This window comes from Heterocephalus glaber, unplaced genomic scaffold, assembly GCF_053883595.1.
Source record: "Heterocephalus glaber isolate CG9 unplaced genomic scaffold, H.glaber_assembly_v1.0 deba00001864, whole genome shotgun sequence".
In the NCBI taxonomy this organism is placed as follows: domain Eukaryota; kingdom Metazoa; phylum Chordata; class Mammalia; order Rodentia; family Bathyergidae; genus Heterocephalus; species Heterocephalus glaber.
In genome coordinates, this window is record NW_028258504.1 from 411,762 (window position 1) to 429,899 (window position 18,138).

General features: G+C 37.9%; 1 pseudogene; it reads left to right on the forward strand.

Annotated features, from left to right (window-relative positions):
* Positions 1–212: 212 nt before the first annotated feature.
* Positions 213–2,168, forward strand: LOC147820516 (olfactory receptor 2C1-like; annotated as a pseudogene).
* Positions 2,169–18,138: the final 15,970 nt, after the last annotated feature.

Genomic DNA, 18,138 nt, shown 5'->3' on the forward strand with positions numbered 1-18,138 from the left:
TAGTACAGGATTTTAATTCTCTGAGATATTGACATAAGCCAAAACTGTAGAGAATTAAGGGGAATTGTGAGTGCCAGTGTTGGAGGAGTATGGAAGAATTCTGTTCTGATTTCAGTCTCATAAAATAGAGGGAGCAAAAAAAATGAAGGTAGCCAACACCACAGTGTGCTTGAAAGTGGTTTAAACAGAAAAGGATGTCATGTGCATTTAACATGAATAAAGTGGGTGTGAGGATAGGTAAGTCCCCAGAATAACTCCATTTATGGCCTCCTCCCACCACAGAAATTCACAGCTACAGTGAGCTACTTTGCTTCTCTCAACCTCCACAGAGCCCTGTTGAGCCTCAGGACTCTCATCCATCTGGACTGAGAGTAAATATAAGCCAGAGTCATCTTATGCAACATTCCTGAAAGTAGCACCCTAAATGCAAGGGACCACATGCCCTTCACTACATGACTGCAGAATATGACGAATGGAAGTGGGAGATAAAAAACAAGGAGAGTTTGGGAGACAGAAAGTGATAGATATCCTCATATAAACAGATAACCAGTTCCATGGACTCAACTCTACATAGAATTTCCCATATGTCTTTGTCCACTTTTATCCTGACTTTCAAGTCACAGAATAGGACAGTATTAACTACATATTCAAGATCTTTTCTGAATGGTTATGGGAATTTTATTACACAAATAAAGTGAAAAGTTGAGGGTGCTGCCAAGAAATTATTAAAATTGAAAAATGCTGGAAATCTTCAAATGTTGTCTCTTTCCTTCAAAGCATATATAAGGCAGGTACCATGGAAAGGGAAAATGTGAGTTTTCCAAACACTTTTGTCCTGCTGTGCATTCTCTACATAACTACAGAACATGAGAATGAATAGACTGGAAGACAGAAAGAATTAAATGGGTTATAAAAAGGGAGTATTGGGGAGAAATGATAGGAAGATGTCTTCTACAGAAAAGGATCCTAGTTGAGTGAACTCAGTGCAATGTAAAATTTCTCAGCAATTTCTTTATCTACATTTATCCTGACTTCCAAATAAAGGGATAGGGAAGTTTCAGGCACACTGTCAAAAACTCCTTCTGACTGTTAAAATTATTACCCCCAAACCATGGGAGACATGATAGTGCAGCCATCAAGTTATTGAAGGGGAGAACTCATGTTTATACTCAAATTACGTCCCTTACCTTCTAGGCATATGTAAAGCAGCTGCCATGGAAAGGGAAAACAAGAGCTTTCCCAACGCTTTTGTCCTGCTGGGCTTCTCTGAGTTTCCGTGGCTGGAGAGGCCACTGTTTGCAGTGGTCTGCTCTCCTACATCCTCACTCTGGTGGGAAACAGCTCCATCATCCTCCTCTCCCTGGTGGATCCCAGACTCCAGACACCTATGTACTTCTTTTTGAACAACCTCTCTCTGCTGTACCTTAGTCTTACCAGCACCACTGTGCCCCAGCTGCTGGCCAACTTTTGGGGGATCAGACAAGACAATTACTGCCTGGGGCTGCATCACACAGGGTTATATTTTCTCTTTGACAGGCTGTACTGAATGCATACTGCTGGCTGTCATGGCCATAGATCTCTATGTGGCCATCTGTCAGCCCCTCCAGTATACTCTCATCATGTATCCCATGGTGTGTGTGCAGATGGCAGCTGCATGCTGGTTGAGTGGCCTGGGCAGTTCTCTGCTCCATACCACACTTACCCTCCAACTCCCCCTCTGTGGGCACCACACCCTGGACCACTTGTTCTGTGAGGTGCCTGTTCTCATCAAGCTGGCCTGTGGGGACATCTCTGCTAATGAGCTGGCCCTGGCTTTGGGAACCGTCCCTTTTGCCCTTGTAGCTCCTCTCATGGTGCTCATCTCCTACACTTTTATTGCTAGGGCTGTACTGAAGTTACCTTCAGCAGAAGGAAGGCACAAGGCACTCAGTACCTGCAGTTCCCACTTGCTGGTAGTCATAATGTAATTTGGCCCTTCCATGTACATGTACCTCCAGCCCCCTGCCCATAGCACACAGGCCAAGTTCATGTCCTTCTTCTACTGTGTTATCACCCCTGTGATCAACCCACTCATCTACATCCTGAGAAACAAGGATGTGAAGACAGCATGGAAGAGGATCCTGCAATCCCAGGAAGGACTAAAGTCTTTAAAGCCTGATCCAAGATAGAAAATTAGATAGAGCTTTTGAAAATGGGGAAGGGAAGAATGTTTTCAGGGAGGAAACACGAGGCTAAGAGGAAAAAAAAGTAATATATGTTATGTATATATACAAATTCCCCACGATGAACATGATCATCATGTATTGAAAATATGTACTAGTAAAAAAAAATCAATAGCTTTTCTATACAACAATGAACTGAGAAAGAAATCAGGAAAATAATTCCATTAACAAGAGTTTGAAAATAATATCCAAGGATCAATCTAGCTAAGGATGTTAAAGACTTCCATAATGGATGCACGTATATTGGGAAGATACCCATCAGGGGAATAGCTGAGTCAAATGGGACCTCTAGCTCTTGTTCACAAAGCTCATGGATCCCAAACTCCAGCCACACTGAAGAATGGCCCCTTGCAGCCATGCAGGGCTTTGGCACCAAGTCACATTTGTCTGAACTCTGCACTTAAGTAACTGAGAAACAGCACAATTCCCAGAAACTGTGATTATTATTATTGTATTATTATATACCAAAAATATACCAATAAAATAATATTTTTTAAAAAAGAGAATGGCCTCAATATGCATCTATTTAGCTATAAATGTCTCTAGTTTGTCCTTTGATATGGCTGAATAGTACTCCATTTAATAAAAAAACACATCTTTTTCCAGTTTCCAGTTGATGGGGTACCAAGAAGTTTAAAAGAGTCAGATATCATGAAGAATTTTGTAAAGTAGCAATGAGACTTTAGAATAAAATGTATTTTAGCATTTTAAAGCTGAATTGCTAGTTCTTTCCATTTCATACCCTGAATCTATACCATGAACACTGAAGCACTGGCAACGTACCTCTTTATGTACATCATTTTCTGGGCTCCATGTTGGCTCCTTGCAGGCTGGCTACTTGAGGGCATCCTTATCTGCCTATAAGATATATAACTGACTTACCTATGTGCAGTATTAATATTAATAAATTGCCCATTTTCTTCCTATTTCACATTATCTATTATACTGTTTAGTACTTAATTATATTTTCAGTTTATCACACTAGAGAAATTCTTTGGTATTTACACTTAAGAGTATCGCCTCAATGTGCATCCATTTAGCTATAAATGTCTCCAATTTCTCATTTTTGATGGCTCAGTATACTCAATTTTATTTTAAAAAACCCACATTTTCTTTATCCAGTCAACAGTTGATGGGGATTTGGGCTGTTTCCAAGTTTTAGCTATTACAAATTGTGCTGCTATGAACATGGATGCCCTTATATCACTGTGGTATGGTTCTTTTAATTCTTTGGGGAAGATACCTAGTAGGGGAATAGCTATGTCAAATGGAACTTCCAGTCCTAATTCTTTGAGGTATCTCCATACTGATTTCCACAGTGGTTGCACCAATCTACACTCCCACCAATAGAGGAGCAGAGTTCCTCTTTCCCCACAGCCCCACCAGCATTTGTTATTGGTTGATTTCATGATAGTAGCCATTCTTTCTGAAGTGAGGTGGAATCTCAATGTTGTTTTCATTTGCATTTCTCAAATGACCAGTGATGTGGAACATTTTTTCATGTATTTATTTGTTATTTTTCCTTCTTTGTCTGAGAAATGTCTGTTCATTTCAGATGCCCATTTTCAGGTTGAGTCTTTAAATTTGGGAGGTCTGATCTTTTTAAGTTCTTCATAGATTCAAGATAGTAGGCCTTTGTCTGAGGCCTTTGTCTTCATCTGGTGAAGATATTTTCCCACATTGTGGGTTGTCTCTTCACATTGCTGCTGGTTTCTCCTTTGGTGCAGAAGCTTTTTAATAAGAAGAGATCCCACTTGTTGATTGTGCTAGTTCATGGGCAACCGGTTTTGTTCATAAAACTTTTCCTACACCAATGTCTTGAACAGTTCTACCTAAGCTCTGTTCTAGACAGTTCAGCATTTCTATTTTAATATTTAGATCTTTAATCCATTTTGATTTTAGTTTAGTGCATGGTGAGAAATACAGGTCTAGCTTTAATCTTTGGCAAGTTGAAACTAAATTTCTCCAGTACCATTTATTAAAAAGGCTATCTTTCCTCCAGTGAGGGTGTTCAGCTTCTTTATCAAAGATGAGATGCCTGAATGTGTCTGGAGTTGTTTCTGCATCTCCTAATCTCTTCCAAGGGTTCTGAGGTCTGTTTCTTTGCAGTACCATGCTGTTTTCATTACAGTAGCTTTGTAGTATAGTTTCAAGTTGGGGATTGTGATATCCCCTGCCATGTCTCTGTTATCTAGAATTGCTTTTGCTATTCTGGGTCTCCTCTTATTCCAAATGAATTTTTGGATTGTTTTCTCAAGGTCTGTGAAGTATACTGCTGGGATTTCAATTGGGATTGCACTGAATCTATATAGCAATTTTGGAAGTACGGCTATTTTCACTATATTGATCCTTCCTACTCTGGAGCAGGGGTTGTCTTTCCATTTTCTTATATCATCTTCAATCTCTCTTTACAGAGTGCTATAGTTTTCAGAGAAGAGATCTTTGATTTCTTTCATTAGGTTGATTCCTAGGTAGTTCAGTTTTTTGGATGCTATTGTGAAAGGAATTATTTGACCTATTTCTCTCTCAGTAAGTCTGTTTTTCATGTACAGGAAAGTTATTGATTTTTGTGTGTTGACTTTGTTTCCAGCTACTTTACTGAATTTGGTTATTAAGTCTAGAAGACTTTTGGTGGCATTCTTGCATTCTTCCATAGAGAGTATCATGTCATCTGCAAGTAATGACAATTTGACTTCTTCATTTCCTATCTTTATTCCTTTTATTTCTCTCTTTTCTAATTACCATAGCTAATGTTTCCAAAATTATATTGAAAAAGAGTGGTGATAGTGGCATCCTTGTCCTGTTCCTGATTTTAGTGTGAAGGATTTCAGTTTTTGACCATTTCATATGATATTGGCTGTTGGTTTTATCAGATGGCTTTATCAGATTGAGCCAGTGACCATCTATTCCAATGTTTCGTAGGGTTTTTATCATAAATGCGTGTTGGATTTTGTCAAATGCTTTTTCTGCATCTATGGAGATAATCATATGGTTTTTGTCCTTGGCTCTATTGAAATAATGTATTACATTGATTTGCATATGTTGAAAAATCCCTGCATCCCTGGAATGAATCCCACTTGGTCAGGGTGTATGACCTTCTTGATGATCTTTTGCATTCTATTTGCCAGTTTCTTCTTAAGGATTTTTGCATCTATGTTCATTATTGAGATTGGCCTATAGTTTTCTTTTTCAATTGGGTCTTTCTCTGCTTTGGGGTTCAAGGTGATGCTCGCTTCCAGAAATTAATTTGGGAGTATTGCTTCCCTTTCAATTTCATTGAAGAGTTTAAACAGTAGTGGCAGTCATTCCTCTCTAAATGTCTTGTAGAATTCAGCAGTGAACCCATCAGGACCTGGGCTTTCCTTAAATTTTAGTTACATTTTCAATTTCCTTGACTGATATTGAGTAGTTCAGAATTTTTAGGTCTTCTTTGTTCAACTTTGGTAATTCATACGTATCTAGGAAACTGTCCTTTTCCTCTGAGTTTTCCATCTTATTGGCATATTGGTTCTGGAAGTAGGTATTGATGATCTTCTGGTTTTCTGTTGGGTCTGTTTTAATTTCACCCTTTTCATTCATAATTGCATGGATTTTGGCCTTTTCTTTCCTTTTTCATATAACATTGCCTAAGGGTTTGTTAATTTTGTTGATTCTTTAGAAGAATCAATTCTTGGCTTCATTGATTTTTTGTATCATTCTCTTAGTCTTCATTGAATTGATTTCTGCTCTGATCTTTATACCTTCCTCCCTTATGGGTTGGTTTGATTCCCAGTACCCTGAAAAAAAAAAAGAGTTCAATTGAGTTCTAGTATTTCATTACTTATATTCTGTCTAATTGATCTACCTATTTGTGACAGTGGGGTATTGATGGCCCCCACTACTATTGTGTTAGTGAATATATGCCTTTTTATGTCCATTAGTATTTGCTTTGTATAGTTGAGTGCAATAATGTTTGGTGCATAAATATTTATGATTGTCATCTCTCCTGTTGGATTGTTCCCTTTACAAGGATGTCTTGTCCTTCTTTGTCTCTCTTAATCAGTGTTGGTTTGAAATCCACTGGATCTGCAAAGAGGATAGCTACTTCTGCTTTTTTTTGGTTTCCCATCACATGGAGTATTGTTTTCCACTCTTTAACTTTCAATGTATGAGTTTATTTTTGAATTAAGTGTGTTTCTTGTATGTAGCATACTGTTAGATTTTGCTTCTTGACCAATTCTGTCAGTCTATTTCTTTTGATTGGTGAATTGAGAACATTAACATTGATGGTTATTATGGATACATATTGACTTATCACTGTGGTGACTTTTTCTTATTGTTGGATTCTGCCCCTTTTCATTTAATTTCTTATCGTTCATTCTACTGTGCTTCCTGTGGTTGATATCCTCATTGTCTGTACCTAGGATATTATCTAAAATTTTTTGGAGTGCTGGTTTTTGTATTCAGGAATTTCCTAAGGTGCTCTTTGTCATGAAAGTATCTTATTTCTCCATCAAGTTTGAAAGATAGTTTTAGAGGGTACATCAATCTGATTTGGAGGCTGTTTTCAATTAGGGCTTGGAATACATCACTCCAAACTCTTCTTGACTTGATGGTTTGTGTTGAGAACTCTGCTGTGATTCTGATGGACTTTCCTTTGTATGTGATTTGTTTCTTTTTGCTCACTGCTTGTAGAACTTTATTCTTCTGTTGGGTTTCTGAAATCATAACAATTATATGCCTATGTGTAGATTTTTTTTGATCAACACTAGTTGTAGTCCTATATGTCTCCCTTATCTGTATGTAATGCCCTTTTCCCCTGCTTGTGAAGTTTTCTGCCACTACTTTTGTAAACAATTTTTATATCATCTGCACTCTCTCCTCTTTCTTCATTGGCTCCAATCAGTCTTGAGACAGAGTCTAAGTAACTAAATTGTCCAGGATAGACTCAAATTTGAGGTCCTCCTGCTTCAGCTTATGATAAATCATCAAACAGGATGATTGCATTTTGAAGTCCTGCCAGATTTGACCAAACTGTAACCAAAAGCATTTAAAATTGAAGTTTCAACTCCTGCCAACTCAAATACTGACATGATCAAAGAAACCAGCCCTTCAGAGAAAGCAACAATAGAAGACATTATGGATTAGAGAAATCAGATGAGATCTTAGCCCCATTAAAGGTTAGCTGTGAATCAGTTCCAACACAATTCCATTCTCAAGGGACTATAAATGAGTAGCCTGTCACTCTAAGAGCCAAATGAAAGAACAAAAATTCCTCAAAAAACAAAAGTAAAAATTTAGAACTAAAATAACTTTTATATTACAATGCTTGGAATCCAAGGAAAAATGTAAGACATATGAATGACCAAGAAAATAAGATCAATAGCAAAAGAAAAATGGAACCAAACACCGATGCCAAACATTGGAATTAGCACATAAGCAATTTTAAAAATCTGTTATAGATAAAAAGATTTTCAGTGAGAGAAACAGAAAAGGCAGAGGTTAGATAATAGCAGAAAAGATATGAAAAAATCTTCAAAGGAGCCAAAATATAATACTAAATGTAAAAATTTTAGCATTTGAAGTAGAAAATTCACAAGATGGAGCTCAATAGTCAATCAGACACTGCAGAGTAGAAGGAACTTGAAGACAGTTGATGTATACCATCCAAACTGAAGTATAGGCATCTCCAGGATAACATCAACCCTTTTGGACCACAGAGATAGTACTTGAGCCAAATGCTAGGACACATTCTTCACCACAACTACATGTACATCAGCAGGACTGAAAACAGTGTGGTGGTGAAAACTGGCCCTCTGTCTCCCCCACCAAGGCATTGTCATCAGAGATGAAAGGTGATTTTTTAAAAATTAATTTAATGGTACATTTGAGGGGTACAATATAATGACATTCATCATTGAAAATTTGTAGTTTTACATAATCTATTTTGGTTATTTTTCCCCAATACCCTGCCCTCCCTTCAATCTCTCCACCCCTCCCTATTTACAAAGATTTTGTTTCCATTTTTTCCTTTTCTCATATGTATTCCATTCCCTTCTTTCCTTTCCCCAACCCCTCCCACTTTCCCTTCCCTTTTGCCCCTTTTCTTACTTTTTCATATTATTATGCCTGTTGATCCTTATTTACACTTTCAGTTTCTCACACCAGAGAAACTATTTGGTATTTACACATCTGTCCTATTTATTTCACCTAAGAGTATTGCCTCAATGCGCATCCATTTACCTATAAATATCTCTCATTTCTGAAAGGAGACTTTTACCATCTACTTGGTAGTGGTGGGTGGCACTCCCATTCCCCCAGTGTTATGCTGGTGGGGCCAAGCAAGGAAGAGCACTTTTACCTTCGTTTAGAAGTAGCCATTAGAATGCAGCAAGGGAGCCAGGGATTTAGCTCAATGGTGCTGTGACTGCCTGGCAAGTGAAAGGTCCCGAGTTCGATCCCAATACAAAAAAATAAAAGGAAAGAAAGAAAAGAAATAGAATGCAGCAAGAATATCTGCTCACACCACTTCTATTCAATTTTTTTTTTTTTGCACCAGGGATCGAACTCAGGTCATTTCACTTTTGAGGCAAGAGGCGGAACCACTGAGCTAAATCTCCAGCCCCATCTATTCAATATAATTTTAGTGGCACAGTAAGTCAAGCCAAGAAAAGATAGATAAAGCATTCAGATCAGACAGACAGAAGTAAAAGATGAAGATGGTGTTATTTTCTGTATAGAAAATCCCACAGAATCCACAGAAAACTCCTACAATGAAAAAGTATAATGAATGATGTTGTAAGACATAAGATCGACACAGAAAAAATGTCGTATGTCAATATCCTCCTAACACATAGGAGCTAAATTAAAAATATAACACCATTACCAATCACTTTGCAAAACATTACATCTCAATGTATAAATTTAGCAAATCATATATAATATCTAAATGATAAAAAGTCTAAAATGCTGATCAAAGAAATCAGCCAAGACCTAAATAAAGGGAGAAACATACCAAATTGTATTGATTGACTCAACCTACATTCCCGGGTGTATCATGACATAGAACCAAAATCAGTTACAAATAAAACTATACTAGAAGACTTTTATTCTTCATGTAAGGTGTATGAACGCATGGTTGAATGTTAGGACATACGTAAAATAACAACAGGTTGGAGAACCGTATAATCTTAATACTGTAGTTGTGTTACTTTAACACAAACACAACAAAGGCATTTGTTAAAACTCCGTAACCTCCCTGAGTCTTTCTTTTGACTTAGCAAGAATACTTTCTTACCATGATACACAATATACACCTCAAACCAACAACAAAGCCAGGCTTAAAATTTTAACCACAGAGGAGTCATTATTAAATGTAGGTTCAAAACAGATATGTCCTAATTAAATCTTCAGATCAAGGTTGGCAGGATATGGAAAAATCAGTAGACTACAATCCTAAAAGAACCATTTCCATGAATAGGGAATTCACTCTGAAAACTATGTGGACTTAGCCCTTTAATTTCTGTCCACTAGGGTTATATATATTTACAGATAAAGATAAGTCTTCCCATTCAGGCTGCACTAATTGTTCTTCATTTTCAAATCCAAATCCATAGATTTTTTTTTTCAAAGTAGAAAGAACCTAGGAAAAAAGGCAAAGCAAATTAAATATTTTCACAATTGGAAATTAATTGTATTAAATTTAACATCAGTCCCCCTAAAATGCCAGCCTACTAAAACCCTGGGCACTGAGTGTCTAGTGATGTTCCCTGTATTGCCACAATTAATTGCTAGACAAAATTCAATACACACTGTGTGATTCCAAATGTCCAAGTCTCTCATAAGCTGCCCTAGTTTCCTCCAGGTTCCCCTCTATGAGCCTACTATAATAAAACTTTCACATCAGTGGAACTGTGTGCCAATCCTATACATACTGCTAGCACATCACCATACCTGGGAGTCATTACGGGGACTCCACAAATGAGAACCACCAAGTGCCCTACCATCTTCACATACTTGATAGTCCTGTTCACTTCATCTTCTCCTAGTGATTCATTTGTCTTACTCAATGGAACAGGCAAAGCATACCATACAACAGATTCTGCTGTTGGTGGAACTGGCTCAATTTTATTTTATACTAATGTTGTGCCACATTATTCTTTTGTTTTGGGTAATGATGGCAAATGAACCTGGCCTTTTTTTATAATACTTAGCAGCTTGTTACTAGTGCCTGGCAAGTGCTTTGCTGGCTTCATTATGCTACTAACTTTGCTTCCAAATTTTAGATGAAAACTTTAATTCTTCCATGTGAAGAAAACATTAATAAATTCAGAGAAAATCTTACATTATTTAAGTAACAAAAATGAAGATTTTTCTAATTAAATTCATATATTTGTTCTATTATTCTACTAGTTTAGCAATCAGAGTACACCACACAACTCTGGAGCTACAATTACATTCTTGCCTCTTAGGAGTGACAATTACTTAATGAGAAACAGAATGCAGTGATTAGTAATTTAATCTACACTAAGTTATTTAAGCCTAAGTATGCTAATCATATAAGATGTCCATCATCTTAAAGCTAAAATATATCATTTATATAAATCATTATTCTCATTTTACATGTGATTAAACTGAACTCAGAGAAGTTAGTTGCCAGCCACAAGTCGTAAAATTCATTATCGTTATGGGTGGAATTTCAATACAGATGGATTCAACTACAGACCTTCCTTCTTTTCTATTCTACTTATTGTTCAACTATAGGCATTTTTATCTACAGGATTTATAGCATTCTGTACAAGAGGGAGAAGAAAATTATCTCAAATTTTAAGTAATGGAGAGTTATCAGTTTCTATGTAGATGCTGAATCCCCAGTTCAACTCCCCCAGTAGAACTTCTAAAATGTAGAGGGAAATATTCCTAACAACAAATAGTGAGAAGATTAAAAACAATTGTCAGAAACCCATGTGAGGCTATGTGAATAGACATTTTGGATGAAGATGTAGGGAGCAAAGCAGGCAGAGACAACAATAACATAATCAGAAAAACTTGTAAATTCTGTTCTTGTCTTTCCCTCTGATTAATCTAATACATACATGCCCTTAATAATGATCCTTTTCCCCAAAGATATGTTGGGATAAGGAAATACAGACTGGGTAGGCCCTAGAGTTTCATTCCTTGAACCTCCAAAGCTGAGTAAGACCCAGAAGGATGACTCCTCCTAAATGTTTTCTTTTTTTTTGAGACAAGGTCTTGCTATGCAGTTCAGGTTGGCCTTGAAGTCACTCTGCAGCCCAAGCTGGCCTTGAATTCAGAGTAGTCCTTTTGCCTCAGCCTCCTGAATGCTGAGGTTACAGGTATGTGTCACCATGCTTGCCTCCTCCTAAAGATTTTAAATTTGTATTTGAGCATGGGAATTGTGGATGGAATGGCAAAAATTAAGATAGAATAATACTGGTTCTCTTTTGCATGACTCTCACCACACTGTTGTTGTACATCACACTATGTCCCCTAAAAACATTATATTCAAGTTCTAACTCCTGGCACCTGTAAATGTGCCATTTCAAGTTAGAGTCTGCAGAAATAATCGAGTTAAAATGAGATCATCCTGGACTACAGTGGGTTCTATATCTGATCACTGGTATCACTGTAGCCTGGGAGGTAGAGATTGGAGTGATGTACCCACAAGCAAAGAATGTCCAGGGTTGCTGACATCCACCAGAAGCTTGGAAGGAGCAATATAGGTCTCCACCCTAGGGTCTTCAAGGGAAACACAATTTTGTCAACAGTGACTTTAGACCACTGGCTTCCAGAGCTCTAAGCTAGTAAATTTTTCACACTAATCCTGGGATAATGTTTTAAGGAAGATTAATGTTATAAGGAAAATGGTGCAGAAATTGGAAGAAAGTTTATAAAAGTAAAAAGCATCAAAAATGCTGAAGTTTATATTATTAAAGAAATTTCATCAAACCATCGAGTCAAACAGACGAGGAGCCAGTGATCCAGAAGGGAAAACCAAAAGGTGATCTATTGAAAGCAAAGTGAAGAGCACATCACAGAAGCCTGAGTGATGAACAGTAAAGAGCAAGGAAAGGTGTGATGAGGACTAAGAAATGACCACAAGATTTGACAACATAAAAGTGCATCATATGTGACCTGAAAGAGCAACAATTTCCTTAAAGTTATAGAAGTGAATGCCTGACTTAAATTCAAAAGATAACTGTCAGAGCTGCAAATAGTGCCTAGGAATATAAGAACTCCAGAGAAATCTTGCTACAAAAGGAAGTAAATAGTATAGTATAAAAAGAAAATCCAGTGCAAAGGAAATAATTTTAATAAGTGAAATGACAAGTTTGTACTGTTATAGATTAAACTGTATCCTCACCCAAAATATGTTCTTGTCCCAAATCCAGAACCTGTGAACCTGACCTTGACCTTGTGTGGAAACAGTGACTTTGCAAAGGTGAACTGAGTTCCCAATGCAATAACTGGACCCACAGACCCATGCAGAAGAGAATGCCATGTGATGGATGACACAGAGAAATACTGGAGTAACAAGTCTACCATGCAAAGGTCACCAAGGACTGCCTACACCACCAGAGGCTAGGAGAGTAGGATGGGGCAGAGACTAAGAGCCTCCACAAGGAACCACTCCTGGAAGCCCCTTGGTTTTGAACTTCCAGCCTCTGGCCCTGGGAAATAATAAATGAATGGTTGTATCAACAGAAAGTATTTAAATATTTTACCCTTTTGCCACACAACAATTGGCCAGCTTTTGTCACCCCGCCCCCACCTAGACCACCACAGTGCACTGAGGTTCCACCCCACAGGATGAACTCGGTTCCCCCCACACACACCTAGGAGAGCAGGGTCAGGCATCAGTCTGGGAAGGGAGTGGTGGGCCCAGACCAGGCCTCCAGAGCAGCCCAGCCACCAGGGCAGCAGGAGAACAGGGGACATGGGTGCAATTGGAGATCCCATACCTCCGTTGCTGGCTGTTGGAGCTGGGGCCTGCCAGACACTCAGGTAGTTGGGATTCTGAGCTGCTGGGACTCATGGGAAGGAAGCCTGGGGCTCTGCCCTCCACAGGCCGACTTTTGTGCTCACAAAAAGGCCCAGCCTTTGTGTCCTGGGCCGCCACAAGGCCCACTGGGCACGTGCCTGCATGCCCTTGAGATCATCCTGCAAAAACGTCAGTGGGGCATGGCCTCCTACCTCCTTGATGTCACTGTTCCCCTAGCAACTCATTGCACCTTTAGCAGGAGGCTAGTGGGTTCCAGCCCAACCTGATTAACTTAGCGACTTAAAGAGACCTTATGTAAAAATGAAAAATAAAAAAGGGCTGGGTTGTAGGTCAGTGAGAAGGATAGGGGTTCAATCATTGGTACCACGAGCACTGTTTTTCTCATTCAAGTACTGTTTTAGCTACATTCTACAAACTCTTAATAGCTTGGGGTTTTTGTTTATTTGTTTTGGTACCAGGGATCAAACTTGGGTCCTTGCACTTGCAAGGCAGGTGGTGGAACCACTGAGCTAAACGCCTGGCCCAATAGCTTGTATTTTTATCTTTGCCAGTAGGAAAATCCTGCTTTCCAGATTGTCATTACTTCTTTTACCCAGGGTTATTTAGTTGTGAGATACCTAGTGTCCAAACAGTTGGATATTTTCCAGAGATAGTGTTGTTACTCATTTCTAATTTGGTAGCATCATTTCAGGGAAAATACTTTGCATGGCTTAAATCATCTTGACTTAATCCTCTTACTAAAATTTATTTTATGATCTTAGAATATATTCCATTTTAGTAAGAAGGGTGTTGTGCAAGTCTACATGTTCTTGCTGAATTTCTGCTTTTTTCCCTATCACTTACTGAGGAAGGGATATTGAAATCTCAAGCAACACCAGTGAATCTGTCAATTTCTTTTTGTAGTTCTATGAATTTTTGCTTCTTGGGTACATTAATAATCAGAATGGTATATTTCCTAATTAATTGAAACTTTTATCATAATGAAATGACTTTATGGCCTGGAGTAGTTTTGATAGGAAATCTACTTGGGTATAATGAAAGCTTTTCCTGTTGAGCTTTCTCTTGTCAAGTGTTAGTGTGGTACATTTTAAAAATCTTTTTCAAAACTTATGTCTCTACATTGAAAAAGTATTTCTTACAGGCAGGATCTATTTACAGCCAGGGTGTATTTCTTACATAGCTGGTTACTTTTTTATTCAGTCTGACAATCCACCTTATAATAGGAATTTTAGACCATTTTCATTTCCTATGATTACTGATGGACAGTTGGTACATTTGTGCTCATGGTTATCTCCCCTGCCAGGTAAATAGTCAGTTGCTACCTTGAACACTGTGAAGGTTCAGAGGAGGGGCAGTGCCTTGTGCAGTAGGGAATCTATATATTTTGACTCTCTTCAAACCTACATATTAATACCTACTATTAATGGAAAGGAGGGCTTGCTGATAAATGGTTGATTAACACCTATTGTGTATGTTAAATATATTGTATGTGGGGGAAATACAAGAGAACTGTGAGAGAGCCTTTTTAGTGTGATAGGCCATTTCCTGGATGGGGAAACTGCTGTCCTGGGAGTGGCATTCCCCAGCCTCAGATCCAGCCACTTGGAACAGGAAGGAGACTGCACCAGAGGAGCAACAGGAGGTGAATACAAAATGAACACACTTGTGTAGTTGAGTAATGCAGTATCTTCATGTCTGCTTATGTTTGTCTTGACTTCAAATGGTACCATTTACAGGCTGTGGCCATGTGCATAAGAGTTGATAAATTTTTGCTAATATATTTATGTATATTTTATGGTTTTAAATGATATGAGAGACTATAATCCACAGTACTTCCTTATTTTTAATATCTCTGGGTTCATCTCAGAAGTTTTTCTCTTTCTTTTTATATTTCAAGTACTTTAGAAATAAGCATATAAGTGGACCTGCATAGTTCAGCCTGGATTGTTTAAAGGGTCAATGGTAGTTAGGTTTGTCTCTCGTTGTGCTCTTTACAATTGTTTTCATTTTTCCAAGCACAATTTGGTTTTTAAAAAATAACCTTCATCCCTGTACTTCCGGTTTTGAATTTCTTTGGGAACAGTTCACTTACATATATACAGATTGTCCCTTCCTGGTTTTGTTCTTATGTCTGTTTAGGTGTAACAGAACAGCAGTCAATAGAGGGTTAATCCACACTCTACTGGTGTTCATGGATACTGGGGTGTCCAGGGGTGCCTTCTAGGCTCTTGTCCTGTTGAAAGAATTGGACAAGGGAAGAAAATAGAGATTTTACATTTATTAAAGGTAAAAGTAGGGAGAAAAGGGAGAAATGCTTTGACAAAAAAGGGTCTCATAAAAAGGAAGTGGCCTGAAGAGAGAGTGTGGAACAACACACAGGGGACCATTACAAGAGAGACAGTGGCCATGAGGCCAGTGGCCACAGTCTTTTATACCTCCATTCTGATGACAGACCTGGGCTGCCTATGTAGGGCTCTGAAGCTGCTCTGCACATGTGTCTTGATCATGATTAACAGGTCTCCATGACTGAGAGGTCACACCCAATTGCCCAGCGGCTGGCCATGCCCTAACCTCCTGCCTCACTGGGAGATGGCCTTTCTGATCACTCTACCCATAGTCCTGTGCACTGTGACTGTTCCAGCCTGACTGATGGGTGTGGACACTCTTCCTGAAACTGTGTGAGCACCAGGCACAGTTTCCTCTAATACTTTCAGGTAGTTTTTCCTTCAGTCTTGAGTAGTTTCCTGGCACATCTGTGTTGTTCCTCACTCTACTCAATATTCAAGGAGGGCCCTCTGCAGATATCCAGGGTCCTTTCTCCCTATTGCCCTCTACCATTCTGTCCTGCAATCTCCATCTGCCTTGGTTTTACCAGATTTAGCTTCAGCACCTCAGCTCAAGGTCTAGGGGACTCAACTTCAGTTCCTGCTCATGTGTCATGGTCTGGGAAGTCTCTAAGAGTAGCAGGGAGCTGGGACCTTATGAAGGCTTACCTCACCTGTTTCCTGCTGCTCAGCTATCATTGTCTTCATTAAATGAGGGCTGCTGTCTTGGAAATTGTTCTTTAATGTAGTGTCAGTTGAGGCTGTTTCAGACAGGAAGATAAACCTGTACCCATGACTCCCCTCGGCTAGTAGCAGACTGACACAGAGCCTCAATACCTGGTGTAGAATGATGAGCATGCTCTTCTTCATGCTCTGCCTAACTGCTCCCTGTTCCTTTCCATTTCTCAGTGCCACCATCTCTTCCCCTGTGATATCTTCCAGAGCTGACTGTATGTCACATTCCTGTATGTGATCAGAGATCTCTGCTTACACCATCTATGTGAATTTATAATGATCTTTTTTTGTCTCCCCCACTAGAATTGAAGGTAAACAATAGCAGGAGGCTCATGTATTTTATCTGCAGGGCTTTGTATAGTGTGTTTTACATTGCGGGCACTCAGTGTACATTTGTTCAGTCTATGAATGACAGAATGTGCAAATGGAAGTTTCTTTATATGTAAAAGGTGGTCCTATATTTTATTTCTGTCTTCTTTCTCCCTGATATAGATACTGTTAGGCTGCTGAAACTATGGGGTGTATTTTATTCATGTAATTAATAGAACTGCAAAATATGTAGAAGAAAAATTGAAAATAAAAGTAGTAGACTATAAAAAGAGCTATCAGAAACAAAAGAACAAAATCACAGAACATGAAAAAGAAGAACAGGTACAAGAACTCTGCAGTGCAAAGTATAATATCCTAGGTTTAAAGAAGTGTTTGGACTACTTATTTTATACAGCAGATAAGGGAATTTTTATTATTCTTGACTAACTTCTGAGGGCTTTCAGGGGAGACTACTTCTTGGAAATAAAATGACACCTTGTTCATTATGAATATTTCTAGTAAGTAAATGTGCATTTTCCAAATCATGATTGATTTAATTACTATACAAGCCCACCATATAGACATTTTACTATTTAGTGAATAGAATTGTGAGGTTTTTAAATGTACATTTGTATTACAATTAGTGCTCCAAGGCACATCCTTTATGTAACTCATTTCCCATGTTACTAATTTTTCACCTTGAATAAATTTTTAAATTTTGTATTCAATTTTGTATTATTTGGTGAAAGTATAGAAATTTTAAAAATATATCTTTGCTGTTTCTAAATTATTCTCAATCAGTGTATAGGAACTTATAATTCTACCAACAGAGTATGAAATGGCCATTTTTTAACCTAGAAAAAGTTTTTAAATAGTTATACAGTTTTATCTTTGTGTGTGCACATTGTGTGTGTGTGTGTGTGTGTGTGTATGTGTGTGTGTGCACATGCAGTGAGAAAGAGAAAACCCAGGGCCTCCTACATTGTTGTAAGGCAAGAACTTTATAACTCAGTGAGCATACCCACTCCTGATTGATATTTGACATGTACGAAATAAAAAGTAAAATGGAAAGTGATTATTGATTTCTTTATTCAACATTTCTCTTTCATACATAGATAAAATTAATTCAAATTTCAATGTTGAAAGAATGGATTATTCTTTGTCATTTCATTATTCAATCCTGTCTTATACTACAAGGATTTAAAAAATTATTTTAAAACTATATAACAATGACCAGGATTGCCTGAAAGTTTTAAAATAATGAACATAAAAGATGTGATCATAATTATTAGACTCTTTAGTGTCCTGTTGTATTAAAATAAATTCTAAATATATGCTCTGTGTAAGACAGCTGAAGGCACTATCTTATACTGTAAATCATTTGTCAGATACTTATAGTTTGAGAACACAAAATTTTACATATAATGAATTTATAAACTTGTGAAGAATCATTTTAAAAATTGGTATATGCTTTCAATGGGTAGCATTTATCCTTGTTTTGAAGAATTGGTATACATACATATTTTTCATCTCTCACTTCTTCTGA